An 18,728-nucleotide genomic window follows, 5' to 3' on the forward strand; every position below is an offset into this window, starting at 1 on the left:
CTAGTTTCTGTTCCCATGCTCTCCGTCAGGGAATCCACAGACCCACTGTAGTCCCCCACAATTCCCCCTTTTTGTTTTTGTGCTAAAAAAATTGCCTTCATTGTCCGCTGCAGGGCCCTTTGCAGCAGAGAAATCATGCATGGCAACGTTAGTAACACAACCACAACAATCATCAAAACAATCAGTTCCATTTTCACTACTGGTAACAACCATCCTAAAAACCTCCAACCACTAAGCAATTTATTTAACGAATCCCATCAAAATCTTGACACCCATGTCCTTGAGCTACTAACAAAAAGTCTATCGCGGCTCTACTCTGCCGTGTGGCATGTCTTACAGAATCTACATCTAACAGAAGTCCACTTAAAGCCTTAGAAGTTCAGTTAGTTTGCTTAACTAGCCAGCATATTAATTTTTCTAAAGTATTTAAAGCTTTAGCTGTGCCAACACCAGATACAAGAGATCCTAAAACCCTTAACCCTGATCCCCAAAAATCTACATTATCATCACATTTTGACTAATATACATGCAAAAAGTGTTTTTCTCGTCTTGCTCTTCTGTGATCTATTATCGTAGAGAGAGTTAAGAGAGTTAATAGTCCCAAAATACACAGTCCTCCAACAACATTAGAAGGAATTCCTGGTCAGGCTCTATCTCCACAGATCAAGAATACACCATACAGGAGGTGTTGGGGTCGCTGTCCCACATTATCAATGACATCCCTTGGATTCTTCTGTGAGGCATTACACCATTGAGTTTCATTTCTATAGTCACCAAGGGTAGCATTAACATTTTGCAGTTTTATCCATTCATGTTCTTGTATATCGTTCCGACACTTTTCATAAACCGGCTGGATACAAGCATCCATGGGCATACATGCCAGCAATTCCAGTTCCTGTGGTTCAATATCTGCTTCCGGGAGCCAATTAATCCAAAGTGCCATGTTGGTATTATTACAGTTTGTTGCAATGCCTTTGCACTGACCACTGTTTTGAAACAGTTGTGTGATGCTGCTGTAGTCATCAAGGGGGATGCCAACCAAGCATGTGTGGAACGGTTTTTCCGGAGATGCCATGGCTAGGCATATGGAGTCCTGGTCAGTAATATTGGCTAAAGTAATCCACATGTTAGTCTTTGTCTGTGCAGGCATCCGAAACACAGCAGCTGCAGCAATCACTGTCAGGAAGATAACACAGGTTTCATGTTTCGTGCCAGCAACCATTGCGGCCCTTGATCTGTAAAGACACAAGCATAGCCTCTCCCCCAGGTTATCAATTGATGTAGCCTTTTCCATTGACCATTAACTAGTGATTTGACCATAACTAATGTCGCTTCTTTCTGATATAGCATGTTTTTGGGTTATACTTGAAAAGTGTTTCATCACAAGGGGAATTTGGGCTGCACCACTTAGATATAGGTGATTCATCACATACAGTGCTTTTGACAACTGGTTTTGTGGTGTTTCCCCTACTTCTCCCCCCTTTTAGTTTAAAAAAAAAAAAAAGAAAAAACAAAAACAAAAAACCAGTTCAGAGTCAGATACATGCGTTGGACCTTGACTACGTCCTCAGAATCACAAATCAAATTTAGAGGCTCCTCCTTAAAAAGCTCTAAGTCATGTAAAGCTGCACCAAGTTCTGCTAATTGGGTTGAACCTTCAATAATTTTTACAGAATGATGCCAGGTGTTATCTTCACGCCAAACCACGACAGCTTTATGAGACTTCCCAGAACCATCAGCAAAAACTGTGCAAGTATGTAGGATCAGACCAGACACATGTACAGTCTGTGACCTGATGTTAAAGACTTGCAGGTTCTGCAGCAATTTACATTTTCAATTTATGCATGCCAAAAGCTGTGTTGTTAAAAAAAATCAGCTGGTGCAATTTACAAAGACAGAGCTTGCAAATAAAAAAATCAGAATTAAATTTCACAAATGGTACATATATGACAAAAGGATCATGGCCTATTGAGACTTAAATTCATTCCCTGCTTTTCTTGATCAGAGTAACAATCAGTCTATCAGTCTGCTAGCAATCTCATCATACTGTCCCACAATAGCCACAGTTTTTTTCTATGTTGTAGCTATAAACAGACAAATCTGCAAGTCAAATCAAATGCAGTCAACCTGTAAGGTTGTCATAAATTTATTCCTCAAAATCTCCAAGTCCATTTTTGCTGTCATATTTATTGGATATTGTTTTCCCTTACCAGATCGAAGTCCTGTTTCAGTTCTATCAGTATAGTATTTGCTTTATCGAGACATTGGCTGTTAATACAAGTGGAAATACAGCATTCAAAATTTCTTTGGAGATTTCTCGCTTGAAGCAAGCAGATCTGCACCATCCACGCAGCTTCTTGTAGGCCATGCAACTAAACAGAATTCTCAGAAAACGTTATTTGAGCTTACAATTTACTTAACAAATCTTGACCCAGGAGAGGTATAGGACTTTCTGGCAACTACAAGAATTCATGTATTAAAACTTTGTTCCAAATTTGGCATTCCATTGGTCTCAAAAAATGGCCTTTCTTTCATTCTCTCCCATGACCTCAAAAATTAGCACAGTGAATTTACTAAGAAATCTCTTACAACCAGTTACCACAGAATAACTATATATATATATATAAATTTTTGTTTAATTTCCCAGCTTCATGAGAACTATGGACCCACTGGTGATGCCTTCAAATTTCACCCTCAGATTCCTTAATGCAGTATTACAGGTGTCTAGCAGTAACATTGCTTGGGGGAGGGGCGTGGGGTGGAATAAAACCTCCCTCTCGCCCCCATCTGAGATGGCAAGACGTACAGCCCAGCATGAAAACACATCAGTTCGAACTCCACATCAAACCAACCTGGCTCCACTCCACACTCAAATTAGTACCAGTCTGACCCAGAGAAGCACTGAGCACTCTGACCCCCCAAAGCTGACCAGTGTGAAAAGACTGACTTCAGCAAGGAGGTAAAATGATGAGCTCTCTCCCTAGATGTGCCAAAACCTAGGAAACAAGACTGAAACAAAAAGAAACAGCACCAACAACCCCTGATTCAAAGCCAAGAAGCAACGCAGTGCCACAACAAGGATGGATGACAACACTTTAGGAAAAAAAAGACAGAGCGGGGGGAATAAAGCCCCCCTTTCTCTGCTTAGCAGCGGGCAAACAGGTTTTTCCCTTTTTTTTTTTTTTTTTTTTTTTTCTTCTTGCTTCAGTTCAGATGTAGCCAAGGCCACGCACGCGGTGTAATCGCTGATACGAAGTGGGAGGCTCTGGCAAACTCCTCAGTTACAATGAGCTACGTTTTATACACAATTCCAATTAGCTCAACAGTTGTTACATTCCTCAGCCCCATTTACTTTTCACAATTTACAAATGTCAAAAACCAGTATATTAAGCATCAATCCATTATTCCATTTTCCTCAATTCAAATCAGTTCATATTCTAGCAACTTTTAAATACAACCTCATACAATACCAAGTTCACATCCATCATAGCATTTAGGGTTTGTTTTGTTTCTTTCTTTTTTTGGTACCAAATATATATATATATGCAAACTAAAATACTGAGCTCAGATATGAAAACCAAATACCATGTTCAAATATGCAGATGGATCACAGGAGAGAGAGGGTGGTGCGCTTCAAGATCAAGGTAAATGAACCATCATGAGTCCATCACCGAATGACACATACCAACAACAAGCCAACAACAAGCTAAGGAGCCACAGACAAAGTCTGGCTGGCTGAGAATAGTAGGTGGGGGACGTACTGGAGGGCACATAGCTCCACCTTCTGATAGGCCCAGCATGGCACAACGGGAAAAGCTGAGACTGTGCAAGATGGTCTGAAACTTATCTATCTTTTGCAATCACCACCCCCCCCCGCCCGGACTTTTCTGTCTTTTCGCAATAACACCTCTGCAAAAGACAAAAGAAAAAATTATGCAAGCAGGCAACTCATAGGGCTATAAAAAGGCTCACCTATACCAGCACAGGCAGGGAACCCACCATCCTGAGGACCACTCTGCCCACCAGTCTCATCACGGGAGCTGAACCAGGCACCTGAGGATGCTGCACTCCCAAATTACAAACCCCAGCATCCTCATTGCAGGACACTGGAGTCCACACATCACTGGACCCAAACCACAAGTCCCATCATCCACGCTGCAGAGTCATAAGGGTGGCAAGATCCCTCACTTTCTTCCTTTCTTTTGTTCTCTTCTTTCCTTCTCTTTTTCTTTCCTATATCCCTATTTCTTTGCCTCTCCTTCTGTGAGTAGTGTAATAACATAAGGCTTACAACCCCACATGTGCTGCAAACTCCATTATGTAAATCCTTTTGCTGTCAAACTGTTCACCAATTAGGCTTAAGGAAGTGTCAAGGTTTAAGGCAAGGTGGCAGTAAACCATCCCTGTTACCCTCCTACCTCTGGCCACCCCTTCCTTTAGATCAGAAAGATGATAGGGAAGATAAGAGGGAAGGGAGATTTAGACTTCAAGTTGGAAGGTTTTAAAGAGTTTTACTAATGCTACTAATACATAGAGAATATATACAAAATATACAAAATCAATCTTGAGTGCTCGATGTGGAGTTGGCATCACTCCAGCAGCAGTGGAGCTGGGTGTGAGGAGCTGGCATGGCTCCAGCAGGTTCAGCTCAGGCCCCCGGAAGTCATGGGCAGGACTTCACAGCAAACTGGAAACTGTTTGCAGGGATGCAGGGCCTGAGGCCTGTAGAATCTCAGGCAGACAGACAAGGTCATCTCTGGATGTTGGCCATGGTCGAAGAGAGCTTTGTGGAGGGGTTGCTGTTAGATGGAGATTTGTTACTGAACCAGCCAGGAATTTCAGGGCCAACTCAGGGGCTGTGAATGGGACCTGCTGTGGGAGAGAAGCAACTCTACAATAACAAGGCCCCAACATGGTGTAAATCAACGGACCTATCAGCAGTGAGACTTCAGCGCGTGGACAGCTCGCGAACATAGATGATATCCAATTAGCGAATGCATGCTTGGAACGTGGACACGTAATCAGAGAATAGTTGCATATATAAGGAGGCTTGTTTCTGTAATAAATGGCTCTAGCATGATTCACGTTGAATCGGAGTGCAGAGTCCTTTATTCACTCCAACAGAGCTTGACTCTCATGATCACCCTCTTATATAGGGGGTATGACGATTATGGGATGGAATACTCAGTTGGTCAATTTAAGTCACCTGTTCCATCCACCCCTCCTTAAACACACCCTTCTCACAATGGAACATGGGAAAACTTATCAGTCTTTCTTGCTGTCCTGGTTTTGTTAAAAAACAATTTCTCTTTTACTGAATTTGCCAGTCAGCTAAAGCCTTCATATTAGCTGCATTTTCCTGGAGAACCAGATACATGTGTTGGTAAACATAGCAATGGAATGCGAAGTTATTGATAAGTATGGATGCACCTATCATGAGAGGAACAACGAGAAACAGGTGACCAAGAAACTGACCAACTGTGTATAACATTCCATTCACGTGAATACTTCATATAAAAGTGGGAGATCACGAGGATCTCGTCCTTTTTTTCCCTTTTCCTTCTTCGTCCCTTCTGCTTATGGTCGACATTAGGAGAGGATCGTGCTAGTCATCCCTGCGAACTGAGGCTGAGTGAGAGATTGAATCCAGCTCCGATTGGCTGCAGAGTCCAATCCAGGACTTTGGGTGCCGGCTCTGCAGTTGCTGAGACTTTCAAGATTGGTTTTGTATATTTTGTATTATTTTCTCTATTCTTATTAGTAGCATTGGTAAAACATTTTTAATTTTTCCAACTCTCTTCTCTCTGTCCTTCTTTTCCTCTCGATCGCCTGTCCTTACTGGGAAGGGGGGAGAGGGAGGGGCAAAAGGGGGAAGTGGGGGGGAGAGGAGGTTAACAATACATCTGCCAAGGTTTTATTGTCACCCCACAATCTAAACCCTTGGCTACCATAGTAATAAATCTAAACATGAGCTTCTTCAGCATTCTGTTGGTCTTCTTATCAGCACCAAGCACAGCATCCAAGGAAAAATATGCAGGCAAAAACTCAGAAAAGTACAACCAACTAGAAGAACTTAGCTGAAATGAAAAATCACTAAAAGAGAACTGGTCTTGTTTTAACAAAACCAGGACAGGAAGGTAAATATTTCTGCCGCCAAATCATCTGTTAATTGGGCTGCACTGCAAAACAAAAGGTGTTGCTTTTCTTGTTTATGGACCTTAAGTACTGTGTGTGCTGTTTTCCAACTAAGGGGACCCATGAACCTGAGTCACTTCTCCCCCCACTCATACCCCTCGGTAGGACATGACATCTTTTTTGCACAGCAGAGCAGGATCCCCTTTCTGTTCAAAGGTCCACTAGGAGTCACCAATTCTCTACCTCATAGAAAGAGGCAGGGAGAGTTGGGAAAGTATCTCTCAGTTATATGCCGGGAGAGATCCAGGGAGTGCACCAACTTTCTACCTCATAGAAAGAGGTGGGAAGAGTTGAGAAGGGGTTTCTCAGCTATATAAGCCGAGAGAGATCCAGTGGGAGTATCGACTCTCTGCCTTGTGGAAAGAGGCGAGGAGAGCTGGGAGGTGGTCTCTCAGCATTTTTGCTAGGAGAGATCCAAGCAGTAGTGAGCCATGGCAACCCGAAAAATGCCTGTGCTCGACTGCTTCCCCATTTTTGAGAAACTGGAAGAGTACAAAGCATGCCCTGCCCCATCGGGAATGACTTGGGCTGATAGTAATTGGCATGACACAAAAATGGTGGCAGAAAGAATTACTAAACTTGCTAAAGAGAAAAAGCTGTGGCGAGGAAAGGGAAAAACCATAGTATGTGCTGTGCTAGGAACGGCCCTGGTGGCAGCTCAAAGGTCCAGGCACCTGGACAAACAAACTGAGCAAGAAATGGTAAAGGTCCTACAGGACCAGTTAGCTGCTGGAGACAATACTACTCAGCGGCTTCAAACTATTCTACGGTTCTATGATTCTGTAATGCTATGATTTTATATCTAGGTAATTTTGAATAAAATTTCTTTTCACCAAAACACTTCAAGACTTTCCATCTGTCTCAGATCTTATATAAATATTTTATTCCACCATACACATCGATATCCAAAATATGAGGGTAGAACTCTACTTCCTGTGCCCTTCCATTTTGACTATGAACTGTTCATAAATGCCCTATTGTAATTTTGTATTTTGCTATTGATTAAATAATTTCTGGTCTTGGCTTAAACGAGTGCCTTTTGTTCCTGATGAGGGACATAGCTCATTTATATTTCTTTGCAGAGATGGACAGATGGGTACAGTTATCAGTCCTGTTTGTTATGTCTTATGTTTTCAATTGCAATAGCATATCAACTGTTTTCTTGCTCCACAAATAACGAGGATCTTTTGCATTTGTTCACAATAAGTAGTATCACTGGCTCAATTTGTTCTAAAAGAATATAATAATATAACTTGATTTAAACTACAGTAAAAAAAAATGTAGTAGCCTGTATTTAAAGGATTGTACTCCCTCAGTTTTTCCCACTGATTATTATATTTTCTTTCATTATCTTTTCTATCAGATAGCGGGTTTTTTGTTTGGTTGGTTTTTTACCATCCTTCCTATTCATAAAAATGAGAAAAATATGTCTCTAGTCATCTCCTCCATTGTTTTGCTTGTACAGTGTTCTCTGTAGCATATTTTGCAGTACTTTTGCCATTTGTGTCCTTCTTTATCCAGGATGATATACTAAACATTGCTTCGTCATGAATACAGTTACTGTGTTTTCCATCATGTGGTTCATCAATTCCACCATGGGAGCCTCATTCACATTTATATCTTAAATAAGAATTCCTTTTATCCTATTAGTTTCCTATTAGCCTTAGTATTCCTATTAGCCCCTACCATTGAAAACATATGTTGAATCTCTCAAATTAGGATGAAAAATCACAGCTGCAAGGATCAATTTGAGAACTGGTGACACCAAGTGCCAAATCTGTAGAGAGCTGGTGCCTTCATCAGATGAATAAAACTCTCTGTAGCAGTCAACAAGACTATTTAGACATGTTATAGTAACTTCTTCCATGCTTCTGACCAGACTTTTTTTTCTTGCTTTTCAATGGCAAGTGAGTTTTTGCCTGTTGTCCAGGCCTATGTCCTTCACATAACTCTGCAATTTCTTCCATTCCATACAGTTCAACAGTCTATCTTTGCTGAAAAGAACGCTCAGTTCTTCAGAAAACCTGGCTTTTTAATAGTTTTTTTATCTACATCTTCTAAGAAAAATCTTTGATGTCTTTGATCCTGTTTGGATTTCATTTGCCTACACTTTACAGGCAATATGCTTAGCTGTAAATTGATCGGTGTAATGGTAGTCTGTGGGCAGACTAATCTAAATTAGAGTGACTTTATTGACTACAATGCAACTGTACTTCTTTACTTCACCTGAGCATCTGCCTGAATACTTCAAGTCAACAGGGTTACAGTGATTTATGTCAGCTGAGGCATCTATCACCTGGGCAAAGTATTCCATATCTGCCTCATATTTATGGCTTCAGACCTTCCTTACTCTAAGTTCATTATATACTCCAAGTTCCTTAGGTTATTCATATCTGTTCTCTTGTCTCTTCCAAACACTAAAACATGACTACTCACTCAAGGTGGCAAATATGCTAGTAGCATTCATTTGCATCACGGAAGACTGATTTAGAGTTCTGCTTACTGAAGAATAATGTTTAGATTTATCAAAGTGCGATTTAAAACAGTTCAGTGGCAGGTTCACTCTTATTTACTTAATGGAGGAAATATGCCAAGCCTAATACTGCTTACCTTCTCTCCAGGAGCCTGACACCTGTTCACAGAGAAAACTTTCAGGTGTTTCCTCTCCCTGATAACTGTTCTCTCCAGAGTCTGTATTTTTAGAACTCTGGAGGCAAAGTTTCAGGCAAGGCCTGATAACCATTCGCAGAGCAAACTTTCAGGCAACAGAATACATAAAAATAATAATAAAAAAATAATGGAGTAGAACAGCAGGAGGGCTGGCTCAAGCTGGGCACCTGTGCAGAGGTCCAGTTAAGCATAGAAAACCATAGAGTTTTATATCTTGCCATCTTGTATGGTGCACATACAAAAGAGCCAAATCCAGCACACCGAGATGAGACACAGCCTATCACAGAGCCATGCAAGTCCAGATGCCAGAACAAAGCCAGCATGACAGAAAGAAAAGCAATGGCTATCACACACAAAACCCCATCACCACATTCACACAGTCAAGAGCCAAATTGCTCATCGTCACAAAATGAACATTTTGGGTCAATCTGTGATCTTACTATACCATACAACAGGCAAAGACTTACGAAACTGCAACACATTCAAAAAGATACCCACAAAGAAAAAAAGCTAGTACTAAAAGGCATCTTGCAGACTGTTCTGCAAGTTTTTCTGTGATTCATTTATCAGCTAATTCTCTCTTCGCTTGCTGAAGTTCAAACCATTCTGCTTGTAAATCTGTCTACAGTGATTTAATGATCTCTTGCTCAGTTTGCTTGTCTTTCGGGGCAGCTATCAATGCTGCTTCCAAAACAGCAGAAATCTCAAATCTGCTTTCTTTTGTCAAGTCCCTTATTTGCTCAGTTACAATATCTAGAGACGACCAATGTCCAGAAGCCCACCTAAGACCCTCAGGAATCTGGCAAGCCTTATAATCTTTCAGCAAACTCAATATCAGGGAGCAGTCCAGGCCTGGCTTGACCAAGGATACCATGACCTACTGCCAGAGAACACAGCACAGACCGATCCGTCCTCCTTTAGAGCCTCTGGCTCCTATCCCCCCCCCCCAAACCGCTTCTCACAGAACATCCCACTTCTGACACCAAATAAACTGTCCCGTCTCAACAGATGGGATGAAGGATGAGTTAACTCTTTGTTTCTCCTTATCTCTTCGAGTTTTTCTAGTTTCTTTCTTATATCTCCCCAGGATTTTGTTACAAACTAGGGGGTCCACTCCTTGAGTCCATTTATCTTTTGCTTTTTCCTTGGGTGAACTTCTCTTCATCCAGAATTCTAGCATGATCCCCCCGCCAAGGGACTGTTGGGGGATCCAAAACTCTAACATGACCCCCCCCCGCCAAGGGACTGTCGGGGTGGTCCCTCCGGCAGGTCACTCCCCTTCGACCTCTTGAGGGAACTTCAAACCCACGAAACCTGGCTCACAACGTGGGGATCGAACCCACTAGCTTACAACGTGGGGCTCAAACCCACAACACAGAGAGGGAGTGCTTCACTTGTTTTGTCCCTTCAGTGGCCAAGCCCCTTGCGGGGTGTTGGAACCGCACTTAGAAGGACTCCGCACTCGCTTCGCAACCAGGTTGCGTCTCAGCCAACACCAGTCACACAATCACATTACCCGACCTGACGGTACTTACAGTCCATTTTTCCCATCAGGACCTACCCGACCCGGCGGTTCTTACAGTCCACTTTTCCCGTCCGGACCTTCGTGCATTCTGGATTACGGGTAAACTGCAGTATTCAGGGGGAGTGAGCTCAATTCTTCTCAATTCTTTTGCTTATGCTTTAATTTTTAATAACGTTGGTAGCTCTCCGCACACCCGAGTCCAAGGGCCACTATTAAAGTGGGGCGCCTCCCTTGAACCTGAGGTAACACAGAGCTATCCAAGGTTATCACGTCGGGGTCACCAACTGAAATAAATAACTTATGCTTTTTCTATGGATAAACAACGTTTAATCCAATTCCTTGTATTCCTTAAACACGTGTTCATTAGAGCATAAGCAAAACAGCGCTGGGTGTGCAGGGGATTCGCTCCGCCCAACACGCACACCTTTAAACAATAAGAAGTGTGCTTAAATACAGTAAGGTATTACATATTCATAATGACCCCAGGAACGCCTATACATATTCACAACCTTTCCCCGCTTCTGATTAAAATGAGTCTCAGATAACCATTTCCATAGACCCTCCCCTGTTGCGCCTGCGCAGTGCCACTTGGTGAATTTGAGGAGGGGTCTTTGGGGGTCTTTGGATGAGGGCTCCTTCAGCTTCGTCACAGTGAAATTTTTACCTTTGGCTCATTATGTTGAATTGACTGGGACCCAAGCTGCCAAGTTGATTGAAACCAGACTGGCGCCCCTTTTTCTGTAAATCTTCGTTATCTTGTCTCCTCAAGTTTACAGCTAGGTGCGGTAAAACTTCTTATCTTGGCATTCAATGGGGTTCTGTTCTTCTTAACATAAAGCTCTAAACTAAGTATTTATTGTGTGGCTAAGCCTTAAAGTGTTAGTTCGTTAGTAGGCACCCATTATATGTTTAGTTAACCCTTAAAATGTTAGTTCCCTCTGTCAATATAACTTCATAAGCAAGTTTCATAACTTTTTACATAGAACTTAACCACCTTTTCCTTTTTCCAGGTTCAGAGCCTGTGCCTCATTTGGTTATATCTGTAAACATTAAACATCTTAGCATGAATCACAACTGCATTTCTCACACAGTTAATACTGGTATGTCTCTCCATTTTGGAAAACAGAACAAAAGAAAGGCTAGAAGTATTGCATAACAAGGAGTAGGCTGTTTGTCAAAGGTGTGAGCTAGTGTACAAAAATGTGGTTCTTCGGTCATTAAGTACATGAATAATGTTGCTCCTGTGAGTAATGCTGCTAAGTCAACAATGAATCTAATGTGAATAAACCTACCTATGGCTAAATCTTTGTGGGGGTGCAACCTCATGCTCTCTCCTTCTGCTGCAAGGTCAGTGAATAAATAGAGAAAATAATACAAAATATACAAAACCAATCTTTAATCTCCTGGGATAGCGCAGTGGCTTGGGGACAGAGCTGGCATTGTTCCAGCAGCTGCAGGGCAGGTATCCAGAAGTCCTGGGCTGGACTCTGCAGTAAATTGGAGCTGAATTCAGGGATGCAGGGTCTGTCAGTAGGCCTAAGATCACAAGCACAACAGGCAGGGTCCTCTTTAGATGCTGGCCATGGCCAAAGAGAGCAAGACCCTCGTGATCTCCCACTTTTATAGGGTATATGACATGTATGGGATGGAATACTTAGTTAACTTCAGTCACCTGTTCTGTCCACCCCTCCTTGCATATATGCCCCTCTCACTTACAGGACATGCAAAATTTATCAGTAACTTTGGCTGCTGTCACGGAGGGACCCCAAAGTCAGTTTTAGGGGGCAAAACAGACTTTATTCTGGCTGGAAAAGTACAGCCAATGAACCAACCAAAACAGGGTTTATGCAATTAATTAGCACTCTGATAACATAAGATAAAGGTTTGGATATCAGTTGAAGAAATTATTGGGATGCAGCAAATGAGAATAATGATGATCAACAGTGTGCATGCACACACTCACAAGAAACAAAGCCAGAGCCCTCTGACTTCAGGATACTACACTTGCCTGGTCGGCAAGGAATTACATTATCACTCACCAAAATGAAGAGGTGAGGCGCTTCCAATCCTGGGAAGTTTCCTTAGATGGCGTCCCAGTCTAAGGGGTGGGCTTCCAGCACAGACCCACTGCTCCGAGAAGGCACACCCTGTTTTATAGTCTGATCAGATCCGGTTGTGCGCATTCCTGAAGCTTCTCGGCTTCTCTGCGCCCCCCCTCCTCTCCTAAGGACCCTGGCCAACTGACTCAGGGTCCCACAAAAGAGCCATTAAGTGCCTTATTGAAGGAGAGGGGGATGTAAAACTGCCACAGCAGTTCTCAGAGGGAGGAAGTGCAACTGCCATAGCAGTTCTTGGCGGGGGGAGGGGGGAAGTGTAACTGCCACACTGCCATAGCAATAAGTCTAAACCTATGTCTCTTCTGCATACCATTACTACCGTTATCAGCTCCAGAGGGAACAGTGTCTGAAAAACATGCAGCAAATTTCAGAAAAGTGCAGTTATTTAGAAGAACTTAGCTGAAAGGAAAATTCACTAAAAGAGAAACTGGTCTCATTTTAAAAAAACCAGGAGAACCATGTAGGCCATCCCATTATCAAAAAAGCCAAAATTGTGGCAGTGACTCCAAGCACGGAGCCATGTGTTAATAGAGCGCACCTGTCTGTTTCTTCTAATGTCACTGAGAGGAGAAAATAACCTGTGCACCTGATTCCTTCACCAACTGTCCCAGGGCCCTGAAGTCTCTTGTAATTGCCCTTGGATTACAGGTCACAACCTCATCATCACCCACACGGAAGACTAGTAATGGGTAGTAGTCTGAGGGTTGTATCAGGCTAGGAAGTTTCCTAGCGATGTCCTTAACCCAGGCCCCAGGAAGGCAGCAGACCTCCCTAAGAGGAGGGTTCTTCTGGCATATTGGACCCTCTGTACCTCCCAGAAGGGAGTCACCTACAACTATAACCCTCCTTTTTTTTTTTTTTTTTTGTGGACGTGGTCTTAATATGGGGGGTAGGCCTTTCAGATCATGTGCACAACTGTGGTGTAGATGGTCCTTCATTTTCATTGGACATTGGCTGGCCTTCTACTTCCAGAGCCTCGTATCCGTTGTATAGAGGCACCTGGGAGGGTGGGGTGGGCAAGGGGATGTTTCACCTCCTACCACAAGTGTGGACTTGTTTCCATTCTTCCCTTTCCCTTGACCTACTGTCTTCAGTCAGTCGGGGGGGCGGGTAATGGTTTATCTTGGTCTTGACTGCTTGGTGGTGGCCTTTCATGCCCCAGGGAGGCCAGGGCTTGATCCAACCAGTCTTTATTTCTCTGCCTCCCTGATACTTCACAGCCTTTCTACCTCCTCTTTTAGCTCCACCACCAGGCTGAGCAGGTCATCCACCTGCTCACACATCACACAACTGTTCTCTCTCTTACCATTCCATGCCAGTGAGAGACTCCGGCATTCCCTGCACCCCTAGGCCTGGACGGCTGCATGTTTCCATGGCAGCTCTGTGTTGCTGCTTCCTTCATGGCAGATACAGGGGACTTACCTTTCTTCCAAGAGTGTACCATAGATCAGCTCCTCCTGCAAGGGTGATAACCACAAGCTGAACTAATCCCTTGAGCTGTGTCAAGGTTTAATGCAAGGTGACAATAAACTGCGGCAGATGTTCTGTTAATCCAACCCCCACCCTTTCCTTAGATAGGAAAAAGTGATAAGGAAAAAAGGGAGAGAGACTTCAAGTTGGAAGGGTTTTTAAGTCTTTACTAATGCTAATAATAAATAGAGAAAATATACAAAATATACAAAACCAATCTTGAATATCCCGGGGTAGATTTGCCCAATATGGAGTTGACATCACTCCAGCAGCGGCAGAGCTAGGAGCTGGCATGGCTCTGGCAGCTGAAGGACAGGCACCCAGAAGTCCTGGGTGCAGTATTCTTTCTGATGGCAGGAAAGTGAGGACTTTGGGGTCAGTGTTGGGTCCAGTCCTGTTTAACATCTTTATTGACGATTTAGATGAGGGGATTGAGACCATCATCAGCAAATTTGCTGATGACACCAAGTTGGGAGGGTGTGTCAACCTGCTGGAAGGCAGGAGGGCTCTGCAGAGGAATCTGGATAGACTGGAAAAGTGGGCTGATTCCAATGGGATGAAGTTCAATAAGGCCAAGTGCCGGGTGCTGCACTTTGACCACAACAACCCCCTGCAGCGCTACAGGCTGGGCGCAGAGTGGCTGGAGAGCAGTCAGGCAGAAAGGGACCTGGGGGTACTAACTGACAGGAAGCTCAACATGAGCCAACAGTGTGGCCAGATGGCCAAGAAGGCCAATGGTATCCTGTCCTATATCAAAAATAGCGTGGTCAGCAGGACAAGGGAAGTGATCCTTCCCCTGTACTCTGCATTGGTGAGGCCACACCTGGAGTACTGTGTTCAGTTCTGGGCCCCTCAGTTCAGGAAAGATATTGAAGTGCTGGAGCGGGTCCAGAGAAGAGCAACAAGACTGGGGAAGGGACTTGAGCACAAGACCTATGGGGAGAGGCTGAGGGAGCTGGGGTTGTTTAGTCTGGAGAAGAGGAGGCTTAGAGGTGACCTCATCACTCTCTATAACTACCTGAAGGGAAGTTATAGTCAGGTGGGGATTGGTCTCTTTTCCCAGGCAGTCAGCAATAGGACAAGGGGGCATGGGCTTAAACTCTGCCAGGGGAAATTTAGGCTGGATATTAGGAAGAAATTCTTTACAGAGAGAATGGTCAGGCATTGGAACGGCCTGCCCAGGGAGGTGGTGGACTCGCTGTCCCTGGAGGTTTTTAAAGTGAGGTTGGACATGGCACTTAGTGCCATGATCTAGTAAACAGACTAGAGTTGGACCAAGGGTTGGACTCGATGATCTCTGAGGTCTTTTCCAACCCAGTCGATTCTGTGATTCTGTGATTCTGTGACTCTTTGTGCTGTAAACAGTGACGATCTCTGTGCGTGCAAAACTACGTGTTAAAACGCGTCTGCGTATGTTTAGGTAAACAATCAAGTGTGCGTGTTCAGACAGCGGAATACTTTCAGACGTGCCCACAGACACACTTCAGAGAGCCCCGCACCGAAGGACTGAATATCTGTACAACCACTTGCACCAGTGTGCGCAATCACACATTTAGAGGGAAATGTTTAAACTCACTGAAGCACCAAAGTGTTTGCCTTCATAAACAAGGTTGTGAACAGATGCTCTGCTGTTTTTTCTCTGTGCGATGAGTTTTGTTGTGTTTCTCTTTCCGATCGCAGGCTTAGCGGTTTTCTTTGTCCTACTAGGTATACTGAAAGACAGAGATAGCGTAGGAAAATTTACCGTCTGCCTTCTTCAGTGTTGGAACCTGGTTGCTTATCCCTTCTCTTTTACCACGTACACACATAGGATTCCTCACTAAAAAACACGCAGAAACCTTTCCACAAGCATCTAGGTATATGCGCCCACCACAACGTGCACGCATACGCAGCTAGAGAATAGCACCTACCTTTTCACACACTGACATAATCAGCAAACGCGTGGCAACACGCATGCACACTTCTGCAAGCACACCCTCTCACTTCTACTTACAGGAGGATGTAGAAGAAATGCACTTTCATGCTGGAGGGTAAACACATCTGTTTAAGATGGAGACACTGCACACACGTACACATGGCTTCACATTTGGAGGGTACCCGCAGATATGCTCCTGTTTTGGGATGAATGAAGTTGTGCTTATAAATGCTTGTCTGTCCACGTGCGTGTGCCTGGTCATGGGTTCCATTCATGTTTAAGCTTGAATGAGTGTACAGCTGTGGTGTTTGTTGGAACGCTTCTGCATCTCTCCAGTTGTACAGTCCTGCATTTCTCATGTGGACAGACGCAAGGGAGCTCTGCTAGGAAAGAATCAGTGACAGACATAGGCAGAACTGAATGCTGAGCCATGGTACTTCTCATCCATGGCAAATGCTTCACAGTCACCCGAGGAAAGACACTTAGCAATCAACCTACAGGAGAAATGAAACAGAACATGTCATAACAAGAAAGTGCAGCAGAGCATCTCTTCACAAGTTTGTCCCTGATCTATAGCTGAAGGCAAACACATGTGTGCTTGTGTGAGGCAGTGTCTTTCCTGTCACTGTCTGGTAGTTTTGCACAGTCACGGGTGCTGGCACGACTGTCAATGTCTAGGATACCTGCAGACTTGACCCAGTGCTTGTGGAGACAGTGTCCCTGAAAGTCTCTGTGTGCCTTAGCGCCTGCGGAATCCATCCGTTTCTCCACCCGCATGTGAGTCCGTCTTTCTCTCCACACGCATGGGTGTTTATTTCGTCTCCTGTGTGCATCTGCACTGGTGTTGTGCTCAAGTGAGTGTGTCTTCTGACACTTTGTGTGTGTTGGTTGTGCCTGTGTGCAATAGAACAATCATGACACCTCAAGCGAACAGAGAAAAAGGGAATCATCTAGGTAGAGGAGACAAAGGCAAAACAAGGCAGGATTGAAATGTGTTTATGTAGACGGTTTCCCTGCGCTGACTTTTCACAGTTATACCAGAAAAAAATCCGAGAGGTAGCCCTACCCGAGAAACGCTTCCAAAGAGGTCATTTAGCGAAAGAACAGCAGAGCCTGTGTGATATGGCTGCACGTGTAGCCATTCGTGTATCAAACGTCTGCATAGAAATTTGTCAGTCTGCACAGACATAGACGTGCTTGTACATTTATACACGACGGTAGTGGTGCATAATTTTGAACGAGGTCCCGTGTTTGTACACGCTTGTGAGACGGTCCGATGGGGTGTACAGGCTCATGCGTTTATTTGGAGTCTTATTTATACAAGAGCTGTAGCATGTGCACAACTGTGAGTGTTTGGGGAAGAGTTTCTGCATATATGGAGCTGACCTCTCCCCTGCTTGCGTGTGGACACAGAAGCGATAGGAATGGAAGCTACTGAAGCAATATAGACTGTGGACAAGGTACAAAGGACTTACCCATCCTCAACCAATGCCATGATACCTGCTCTCTAACCACCTGCAGAACGAAGGGATATTTTTCAAATTTTAAATCCTCCAGCACGAGGACGTGCAGACAGAAGATTAAGTTGTATAGAAGCAGAGTTCTTAGCTTATGTTTGACTAGAAATTCATAGATGTTTTGGATGTAAGGAACTAATCATTTACTTCATGTAAGTGTGTACCAGTTGCGCTTCAGAGGAGAACTGCCAACGTGGAGAGGTAGATCGTCAGACAGATGAAAGGACCCTCAGAATCTCCGCTGAAACAGACTGCATGTCCTGCAATTGACGCTAGATGGCAGCAAAGACCGTGAAATAATCAGTATCCTGCCTTTAGGCCATTCTTTCTCCTGTAGATGCTTGGTATGTGAAAAATTGCCCCAAATTGTTATGAATATGCAAGAATTGGAGCCTACTGCTTTACCTTTTCTTTGTCCGCATGCACACATAGGGTCCCTCACCGAAACACAGGCAGAAAGAAGCCTTTCCACAAACACACAGATATGTGTAAAAGCTACTGCCTGCATGCTCACACAGCTACGGAAAAGCACCTACCTGTTCCCACAATGATATAGACTGTTTCCAAATAGGTCATTTAGCCAAAGAAGAGCAGAGCGTGGTATCAGGGAAAAATCATATCTGAAGGACCTTGTGCTAATTCCTGCTAGCAAGGAAAGGCTTCCAACTTCAGCACCTCTTCTTCCTCTCTATTTCTCTTTCAGACTATGTTCCTTCTTCTTTCCTTTACAATTGCCTAGGACGTGCCTGTGCTCCCCTCCCTTCCAAATCGGCTCATCAGCCCTTCTGGGATACTCACACTTGTGCACCTGCTGCAGCTCTTGTATAAAGAAGTTTCACACACGCTCATTCCATATTTGCAATCACAAATCAAGCTGAACACACATGCACGGTTGTGATCTCATACCATTCTACACATACTATTTCCTATACATCTAGACAGAGCCACAAAATCCCAAGGTCTCACAGACCAGCCAAGAGCACATAGGCACACCAAGGTAATGAACCAAATCTGACCCATAGCAACTCCTAGCCTGAGAATATTAGAAATTTTGACGTGAAATTTTAAAAATTCTGATGGGAATTTGAAAAATTGTGATGGGGATTTTAAAAATTTTGAATGAAACTTTAAAAATTTGAACATTAATTTTAAGAATTTCAAATGGAATTTTAGAAATTTTGACGTGAAATTGTAAAAATTTGGCCGGGAATTTGAAAAATTTCAACAGGATTTTAAAGTTTTTTATGAGGATTTTAAAATTTCAATGGGAATTTGAACATTTTTGATGTGAATTTAAAAATTTTAGTGAGAATTTTAAG

This window comes from Nesoenas mayeri (genome assembly GCF_963082525.1).
Source record: "Nesoenas mayeri genome assembly, chromosome: W".
Lineage (NCBI taxonomy): Eukaryota > Metazoa > Chordata > Aves > Columbiformes > Columbidae > Nesoenas > Nesoenas mayeri.